Source organism: Oncorhynchus nerka, unplaced genomic scaffold (assembly GCF_034236695.1).
Source record: "Oncorhynchus nerka isolate Pitt River unplaced genomic scaffold, Oner_Uvic_2.0 unplaced_scaffold_2927, whole genome shotgun sequence".
NCBI lineage: Eukaryota > Metazoa > Chordata > Actinopteri > Salmoniformes > Salmonidae > Oncorhynchus > Oncorhynchus nerka.
The window spans coordinates 1-10922 of NW_027038373.1; the positions used below are offsets into that span (position 1 = coordinate 1).

Here is a 10922-nt window from a genome sequence, read left to right on the forward strand (position 1 = left end):
GAACTATTACTGTACCAGCAGAGGAGAAATAGTTCATTATAGCTTCTCACAGGTATAATGATCAACATGATAAGTGTGATTCATGTTATACATTCACTGTGGATATTAATGTATCTATGGTACTTGCTGATAAAGGGCTTTTTGTGAGATAAGTACCTTTGGGTTTTTCCATCCTTGGCCAGCAGGGTGCGGAATCGCTCCTGAGAGGGAGGAGCGATGAAGATCACATAGGAGCTTGAGGTTGGAGGACCCGAGCACCCGCAGTGACTGAGTGAGAGACCGAAGGAAACAGCAGCAGGAGGAGGAGAAAATGATCAAAACAAAGGAGATAGAGAATAGAGGAATAGCAGCGTGGATAGTATGCTTTCAAAACATGATATGAAATTTCCTCCACAACATATTCTCAACTAGCGGCTAACAGTCCCACTTTCAACTAAACATAACTTTTAAGGCTTAAAAAGCCTTTATGAACCATTCATAAGCCCTGTAAAGATGCTTAAAATGACATGCTACATAAAGTGTGGCACAAGGGCTAAGCACCAGGTGTAAGGACACATCACCCTTTATGTAGAATGACTTACTTACACATGATTTATGAAGCATCTATGTAGTGCTTATGAAGTGCTATGTAGGGCTTATGAAGTGCTATGTAGGGTTTATGAAAATGTAGTTTCCTACCTTAGTGTGCAGGCACAGCAGACAGATCCTGCCTGAGTTGATGACCTGTCGAACCGAGTCACTGCTGGTGCCATACAAGTTCCTGTCGTACTCCCCAGACTCGATGAACTTCCCTGCTGCGTCGTCCGTCTCAAACGCCAGCCGGTTCACAAAGTGGTACTCCCTCCCATTCTTCTCATGTATCCGTGGGCTTCTCGTTGTATCTGAGTGATAACGATTGTTGAAATGAGAATTTGGTATATTAAATGTATGTTAAATGTATAATTAAGTTTTTGTCTGGTCTATTGTAATAAAGAGTTAAAATAAAAAAAGAAATGAGAATTTGTTAGAAGCTAATCTGTATGTATTGGTAACGTCGACCCTACCTGATTGAATTGCTGCAGTAATTTGTCAATGCTTCAAGCTATCAAACCCCATCAAACTTTATTTAAAGTCTGTTTAATAATCACAACACTTAAATAATATATAAAAACCTAACAGGACACGAACTGAACCTCCCACAAGAACAAGTGGGTCTTGTTCCCATCACTAAGTCTTGCCCGCCCCCAATCCCCTGCTCTGATTGGTCTACTTACGTGGCACGGCGCTGGCGAATCTGTCCGGCTGGATAGACAGCAGCCTCACCGCAGCTCTTCCTGCCCGCTGTTGGGCCGGACAATCAGGGCGATGGGTCGCTAAACTGGCCGGCTGGTGGTAGAGCGCCATCTCCTCATAGGTCAGGATGTCATCGGGCGGAGTAGTCTGAGGCGCGACAGAGGTAAGTAGAGAGGTTGGGGTTTACTGAAGATGTTGCAGATTGAAATGTTGCAGAATGTTACTCTATATACATATCAGATATAAATATGTTATGTAGAACATATATACCTATCAGAATATTCCACAACATTCAGCTGAGGGGGAACATGGCAGATAGAAATTCCATGAATAGAGCAGGCATGATTACTGGGTACATGTCAGAGGCATATCTGTTATACCCAATCCATTCATTTCTGATGTGCCCACAGAGTCCAGCCTCCCTGTGTGCCAACAAGACTGAGGTAATAAGACTTCCTGCTAGGAGAGAGGACTTTCCACTCTCATACTTAACTCTAAGACACACCAGTAACATAGGCTGGCCGAGAGTACTTAGCACTCTGAATGTAATGTCCGAACCGAGTTCGCACCGATTTTACAGTGCCTTCGGAAAGTATTCAGACCACATTTGTTCAGGTTACAGCCTCATTCTAAATGGAAAAACATATATTTTAAAAATCTTATCAATCTAGACACAATAACAAAAAATAAACTGTTTTTTTAAATTGTTGAAGCACCTTTGGCATCAATTACAGCCTCGAGTCTTATTGGGTACAACGCTACAAGCTTGGTACATCTATATTTAGGGAGTTTCTCACATTCTTCTCTGCAGATCCTCTGTCTGATTGGATGGGGAGCGTCGCTGCACAGCTATATCCAGGTCTCTCCAGAGATGTTCAATCAGGTTCAAGTCCACTCAAGGACATTCAGAGACTTGTCCGAGAAGCCACTCCTGCATTGTCTTGGCTGTGTGCTTAGGATTATTTTGCTGTTGGAAGGTGAACCTTCGCCTTCCAGTCTGAGGTCCTGGAGCGCACTGGAGCAGGTTATCATCAAGGATCTCTGTACTTTGCTCAGTTCGTCTTTGCCTCGATTCTGACTAGTCTCCCAGTCCCTGCCACTGAAAAACATCCCCCAGCATGATGCCGCCACCAACATGCTTCACCATAGAGATGGTGCCAGGTTTTCCAGACGTTGGCATTCCGGCCAAAGAGTTCAATCTTGGTTTCATCAGACCAGAGAATCTTGTTTCTCATGGTCTGAGAGTCTTTAGGGTGCCTTTTGGCAAACTCCAAGTGGGTTGTCATGTGCCTTTTACTGAGGAGTGGCTTCCGTCTGGCCACTCTACCATAAAGGCCTGATTGCTGGAGTGCTGCAGAGATGGTTGTCCTTCTGGAAGGTTCTCCATCTCCACAGAGAAACTCTGGAGCTCTGACAGTGACCAACGTGTTCTGGTCACCTCCCTGACCAAGGCCCTTCTCCCCTGATTGCTCAGTTTGGCCGGGCGTTCTAGGAAGAGTCTTGGTGGTTCCAAACTTCTTCCATTTAAGAATGATGGAAGCCACTGTGTCCTTGGGGACCTTCAATGCTGCAGAAATGTTTTGGTTCCTTCCTCAGATCTGTGCCTCGACACAATCCTGTCTCTGAGCTCTACGGACAGTTCCTTCGACCTCATGGCTTGGTTTTTGCTCTGACATGCACTGTCAGCTGACCTTATATAGACAGGTGTGTGCCTTTCCAAATCGGTTCCAATCAATTGAATTTACCACAGGTGGTAGAAAGATCAAGGATGATATATTTAAACTAGATGCAACTGAGTCTCAAGTCTCATAGCAAAAGGGCTGAATACTTATGTAAATAAGATATTACAGTTTTTAATTAAAAAACTATTTTCGCTTTGTCATTATGGGGTATTGTGATGTCATTATGGGGTTCTGTGATGTCATTATGGGGTATTGTGATGTCATTATGGGGTTCTGTGATGTCATTATGGGGTATTGTGATGTCATTATGGGGTTCTGTGATGTCATTATGGGGTATTGTGATGTCATTATGGGGTTCTGTGTGCAGATTGCTGAGGATGTTTTATTTATTTAATCCATTTTAGAATAAGGCTGTAACGTAACTAAATGTGTAAAAAGGCAATGGGTCTGAATACTTTACAAAGGCACTTTACAATCGTCTGAAAATCTATTATAATGTACATAGGGACATTGCGAGAGAGATGCCAAGTCCCAAATCAACCCCTATACCTATGGGGTGTCTATGACCTATGCCCTCCTATGTGGTGGATATCTGAGATGACTTGACAGGTGTGAGCAATATGGTAGTAGCTCCACGTCTGATAGGCTAAGTGGAATTTTCACCATATTCCTCACACCAATCAAATATCCACAAGTACATAGGGGTCTAGCAGTCCATTTGGGATTGGACCAAAAAGATGTAGGAGAAAGAACCTTACCAACGTTGCTGCTGGGGGTTGTACATGGTTTTCTTCCTCAGCTTTTTGTTCTTCTTTGAACACCAAAGCTTCCCTGGAGAAATGAGAAGTGGAAAATGATCAACAGATGATTTAGAGCATATCAGATCATAATGATTGTGTGTGTGTGTGTGTGTGTGTGTGTGTGTGTGTGTGTGTGTGTGTGTGTGTGTGTGTGTGTGTGTGTGTGTGTGTGCGTGCATGCTTGTGTTTAGACACCTGTGATAGTGCCTGGAGTGTAACTGAGCAGTATATATAGTAATCCCCTTTACCTGGGCTGTCAGGATTCCTGTCCACAATGGTTTTCTTCATAGCTCTCTCTGTTGCTGGAAGCTCTTCCCTGGGAGAGGGGGAAGGAAGACAGAAACATTTACTTGGGGGGAAAAAATGAAGGGGTAGGGGTTGTTAGGGTTGGGGTTAGGGTTGGGTACCTGGTACTAGCCCGGCTAGGGGCTGGTTGTCCTCATCTCCTCCCGGTAGGCCTGCCACCAGTTGGGGGTCAGTCCTGGCTGATAATGTGGAGGATGTCTCCCTTCCCGGGAAGGACAGGCCCAGCTCCCTGCACGCACGTACGGGTCATCAGATGGGTCGTGGATTAAAATACGCCCTCACGTGCATCTGAACACATGGGTGACATAATCATCATCATCGCTCAGAAGAATTTAGTAACTGATTATGATGTAATAATTTAACACACATGTTTGTGCACGCAGACAGGCACGCGCACACACACACACCACTGAAGGAGCCTTTACCACCGTCTCTCTGTGTGGGGGAGTTTTCGTCTGGAGAGCTGGGGATGAGGAGGAAGGTCAAAGTGCCATGCATCTCCGTCTGAGGTGAGAGACCAATGACGTTGAGTACAATCCACAGTACATGGAATCAGCTTCATTCAAATTAACTAAGCATCTCCGTCTGAGGAGAGAGACCAATCTACAGTACATGGAATCAGCTTCATTCAAATTAACTAAGTATTACACAATGTAGTGTCATGTACTGTAATGTTTTTGTGGTTTCAAGAATGAGGAAAGATGGGGTCGAGCCGAGGCTACATAAAATATTATATGAATTAGATCCTAGTGATGGCATCAAGCGACATACTGACACAAGTCAATGGGCACATTATGTGTGTGTCTGTGCATGTTTTTATTTGACTTATTTAACTAGGTAACTCAGTGAAGAACAAATTCTTATTTGCAATGACGGCCTACCAAACAGCCTCCTGCGGGGACGGAGGATTAAACAATAAAAAAATATATATGACAGCACGCATCTCGACAAGAGGGACACCACAACACTACATAAAGTGACCTAAGACAACAACACAGCATGGCAGCCACACATGACAACACAGCATGGCAACAACACAACATGGTAGCAGCACAACATGGTAGCACAAAACATGGTACAAACATTATTGGGCACAAACAACAGCACAAAGGGCACGAGAAGGTAGAGACAACAATACATTACGTGAAGCAGCCAAAACTATCAGTAAGAGTGTCCATGATTGGGTCTTTGAATGAAAAGATGAAGAAAAACTGTCCAGTTTGAGTGTTTTTTGCAGCTCGTTCCAGTTGCTAGCTGCAACAAACTGAAAAGAGGAGCGACCCAGGGGTGTGTGTGTGTGTGTGTGTGTGTGTGTGTGTGTGTGATATCCAGTGTGAGCGATTCTCAATTAACCAATTACTCACCAGAAGGTCATGGACCTCATTGACGTTTTTCCCACGGACGGGCACGCCGTTGATCTGCAGGATCTCATCTCCCTCGGCCAGTAGTCCGCTTCGCTCGGCTGTCCCGCCCTTCACCACGCGACTCACCACCACGCTGTCCATCTCGTTACGAACTGTGGCTCCCTGGGGACAAGACACACAGGCAAATACACTACCAGTCAGATAGACTTATCAGTACAAACCACCTAGATGTACCTGACATAAACACACACCAACTAGAAAGACAAGTCTACATCAGAGAATTTATAATACAGTACAGTACATTACTATACAAATACAGTACATTATTATTATTATATTTTTTAAGTTGAACCTTTATTCAACTATGCAAGTCATTTAAGAACAAATTCTTATTTACAATGACGGCCTACCAGGGAACAGTTGGTTAACTGCCTTGTTCAGGGGCAGAACGACAGATTTTTACCTTGTCAGCTCGGGGATTCAATCCAGCAACCTTTCGGTTACTGGCCCAACACTCGAACCACTAGACTACCTGCTGGTTACTGGCCCAACGCTCTAACCACTAGACTACCTGCTGGTTACTGGCCCAACACTCAAACCACTAGGCTACCTGCCGCCCCAACATTACAATACAATACAGTAATATTCAGTACATTACAGTGCAATATTTGCTTTATTGGTCCATTTGCACCGATATTCTTGATTGTTTTAATCAGATGAGTGTGTGTGTGTGTGTGTGTGTGTGTGTGTGTGTGTGTGTGTGTGTGTGTGTGTGTGTGTGTGTGTGTGTGTCTTACCAGAGGCATGTCACCGGCCTTCTCCAGCCGCACCAGTTTGACGGTCTCTCCCATGTACTGGATCACACTCTCTTCTGGGTCCGGCTCCAACTCCTGCTCTGCCACCCTGTCATGGGCCTGTATCAGAGCCTGGGAGAGACAACACACAGGTACATGGGAGACAAGGAGTGTGTGTGCCGTGGAAACTGGGTGTTTATTCCATTTGATTGTTGTAGTACTTGACTTGGATGAATTGGAGCTTTTTGATACACAGTGCGCACACAACTCACAACACAACACACGATACAACACAACTCACAACACAACTCACAACACAACACACAACTCACAACACACCTCAACACAACACAACTCACAACACAACTCACAACACAACACATAACACAACACACAACTCAACACAACTCACAACACACCTCAACACAACTCACAACACAACACACAACACAAAACTCACAAAACTCACAACTCACAACACAAAACTCACAACACAACACAAAACACAACTCACAACACAACACACAGCACTAACTCACAGCACAACTCACAACACAAGCACGACTCACAACACAACTCACAACACAACACAACTCACAACACAACACTAACACTGACACACAGCACAACTCACAACACAGACACAACTCACAACACAACTCAAAACACAACTCACAACACTAGCACAACTCACAACACAACTCACAACACAACTCACAACACAACACAACACACAACACAACTCACAACACAACACAACTCACAACACAACTCAAAACACAACTCACAACACAACACAACTCACAACACACTTTGAAACTCGGCTTCCATCCCTTATGATTAAACATGCCCGTTTTACCCAAAGCCCACCCTGTCTCTCTCTTCCTCCCTCCCTCAACACCAGCCGACAGCAGACTCCACCTCTAAAAAGATTTCCCCCTCACTTCATTTAAGGTGACGGGCTCTCCGTATGCCGCAGTTAATAACCGTTAAACCAAATGAGTGTCTTTATCCCGCAGAAGAGAGACCTGGGAAGGCAGAAAGGAGGGCTGACTGAGGGCTGGCTAAGCTTCCAGCGTACACACAATCCCTCTTAATCTGCCCTGCATTTAGGAGGCAGGATTCGCCTCCATCAATCATAAAAACACCTCGATCTCGAGAAGGATGAGGAGGAAGGGAAATGAGGAGAGAGGGAGAGAGAGGGAGGCAGTGTGTTCCTAGCAGGTTACCTATTCACTACCATTTTACATGGGGGTTTGTTGATCTGTTTACCTGTGTGTGTCTGTGTGTGTGTAGCTAGGGTGAGGGTCGCTAACCGGGGTCAGATAGTGGGAAGGGTCACGTTCCGCAGCATAACCGGAGGGAGGGATAATCCACTGCCTGTTGGTTGCCGTTGCGGCAAATGCCTGTGTTTAATTGGACATGATGCCCAGTGGAGTCAATGGAGCAACAGTGGGGTTTGGCAGGTCACACAGTCACATGGTCACGGTCACGTGTCGGCACACAAATCAAATCAAATGTATTTATATAGCCCTTCGTACATCAGCTGATATCTCAAAGTGCTGTACAGAAACCCAGCCTAAAACCCCAAACAGCAAGTAATGCAGGTGTAGAAGCACGGTGGCTAGGAAAAACTCCCTAGAAAGGCCAAAACCTAGGAAGAAACCTAGAGAGGAACCAGGCTATGTGGGTTGGCCAGTCCTCTTCTGGCTGTGCCAGGTGGAGATTATAACACAACTAGTCTCGAAATTCCCAGACCTAGGGCAACAGCTCATTGGTACATTGTGGGAGGAAAGGCGTCTGTCTAGGGAGACTAGCATGCAAGACCAGGGCCCGGATCCTCTCTATATTCTACTGATTGCACCTTCTAGGGTATACAGCACAGGAGGCTGGTGAGGGGAGGATGGCTTACTTAATTTCGTTCCAGCCATTACTATAGAGCCCTTCCTCCCAATGAAGGTGCCACCAGCCACCAGTGGTACACAGTAGGTGTTGAGCCTCTCAGTTGCCCAGCTGTAGCATGTTATTTCTTTCCTCGTCTTCACACATCCATCTCCTCATCCCTCCTCAACGCCTACGACATGTCTAATCTCTTTCCGCAACGGCATGACAGTGCACTACGAGTGGCTACTTAGAGAGCGGTGTCAACACCAGGCTGGCACATGGACCTGGGGTCATTCATGTAAAGGCCAGCCGTAAGCCATCCATACTCAGTGACCTGTCTGTGTGCGTGTTTGGGCTGGACACTGACCAGACAGGCAGGGTCAAGTTTCAAAAGCTACAACTGGGCAACTGAGAGGCTCAAAATCTACTGTGTACCACTGGTGGCTGGTGGCACCTTCATTGGGAGGAAGGGCTCATAGTAATGGCTGGAACGAAATTAAGTAAGCCATCCTCCCCTCACCAGCCTCCTGTGCTGTATACACTAGAAGGTGTTACTCCGCAAATCGATGACATGCTCAAGCTGGAAGCACAAACAAAGGGAGTTCTGTGTGCAAGCTGGATACACTGTCATCATGTTAACCATCCAAACTCCAAAACCCACAATGCCCTGTTATATCACCGATACAAGAGGTTATTAAAGACTAAGACAGGGCAACCCATAGAGTTAGGGCTGTTTCCCATGCCCTTTAGTTCAGTCACAGAGCAAAGCCACATAAAGAGCCATATAAAACCCACTGATCGGTGACTTCCCTGAGCTCCTCTGGAGGAGGCTGATGTCAAGACTGGATAACAGTGACGATGGTTCAGGGTTTCACATGAACGTATAGTACTGTGCAAAAGTTTTAGGCAGATGTTTGGTATAATTGTTTAATCATACACCTGACTATATGCCTACAAAATCCCTGACTTGTGCAAGTGTACCTACAATAATTGATGCTGTTATGAAGGCAAAGGGTGGTCACACCAAATATGGATTTGATGTAGATATTTCTTCTGTTCACTCACTTTGTATTTTGTTAATTGATAAATATAATCTATTAACATGTCTATTTTTAAAAGCATTCTTACTTTCTTACATTCTTACTAAAGCATTCTTACATTTTTTTCAAACCTGCCTAAAACATTTCCACAGTACTGTATATGAAGCCTATGGTACAGTATATGGAGCCTATGGTACAGTATATGGAGCCTATGGTACAGTATATATAACCTATGGTACAGTATATATAACATATGGTACAGTATATGCAGCCTATGATACAGTATATGGAGCCTATGGTATATGGAGCATATTCACATATATCTCAGTAACACTGACAAATTCCAAATGGGGATTTGGTCCATAGTACCTCTCAGGTGGCCAGCTCGGGAACACTGACAAGGTTAAGGGTTGAGTTCTGGTGTGTCCCAGGTCTCTTACCTGGAGGTGGGGAGTGGTGAGTAGGTTACTGAGCTCTACACCCTCTTTATGTTGAGTGGACTGGAGGATGTATTGCACCTGGACAGAGAGAGGGAAAGAGATGGGAAAGGAGATGGAAAGAGAGAGAGAGGGGAGGGAATGAGAGGAAGAGAGGGAGAGAGAGAGAGAGGAGGTGAAGAGATTGTAAGAAAGAGAGAGCGAGAGACAACGAGCAAGAGAAAGGGGTCAGATTAAGGTCAACTGTATAAGTAGCACTAAATCAGCATCATTGGTCATCTGGAATAGTGATGCAGTTCAAAGTGTTCATGACTTAATAACATCACCATCCATCTTGAAAACTCCTCCTTGAGGCTCTATGCGTGATTCAACATGACAGTTCAATTATTCAACTTCCTGACCACCAGTCATGAGTCGACACATTGTCAACAAGCTAGCAAAGGCTTTAGTCATTCCTCAGAAGCAACTTCGCAGTACATCATTGTTAAAACCACCGATGGTACATCTACTCTGCTTGTAATCGTCTTCCCCAGTACACGTGTAAATACACGTGCAAATATTGGACTTTATATTGTCCCTTCCTGTATTATACTGATGCTAAAATGTTTATTCTATTCCACTGAGCCATTGACTTTATGTTCATATTCTTATCTTGTATTATTTCTTATTGTTGTTGCATTGTCGAGAAGGAACCTAAAACAAAGCATTTCATTGGACGATGTATACCATGTGTAGACAGTGTCAGCTTTATGACTGAGAGCTCATGTGCTATCAGAGGTATTTTGTCCAAATACGAACGCCATAACAGTAAATATTTTGTTCTTACGTGAAGGTCATGTCAAAGACCATTCTGCTGTTAAGATGACCAACTGGATTCCTTCACACACACAGGTTGGCTGCTCTCTAAATAAGTCGCAGTGGGGTTTCCCATTCCAGACACTCTACTGTAACGGGACTTAGTCTCCGCCCAAATGGCACCCTCTGGTCAAAAGAAGTGCATGTAGAGAATAGACTGCCATTTGGAACTACTTCTTCTCTCTGGCTGTTGCCTTGGAAATTAAAGACCCTGAATTAATCTCCCAACATGTGAGGTCAAATAGAAGCATGAGGAGTTGGTTCTACTGTCATGACGTTGGCGTTTCTACAGTCGGCCTTTTAACAGCTTCATGGTCCTCAGAATGATCACAATCCAGACAGATCCACAATTCCTTTGTCATCATCATCATCATCATCATAGAAAAATATAAAAAACAGCCCATTTCAAGAAGAGAATCCCCAATCCTCTCTTTCCCACCACCCCTGCATTCTCCTCGCTCCTTCCCCTCATCCATCCGTCTCACTCC

The 10922-nt window shown here is 44.7% G+C and overlaps 1 pseudogene; it reads right to left on the minus strand.

Annotated features, from left to right (window-relative positions):
* Window positions 1-156: 156 nt before the first annotated feature.
* On the minus strand, window positions 157-9669 carry LOC135566934 (protein PALS1-like; annotated as a pseudogene).
* Window positions 9670-10922: the final 1253 nt, after the last annotated feature.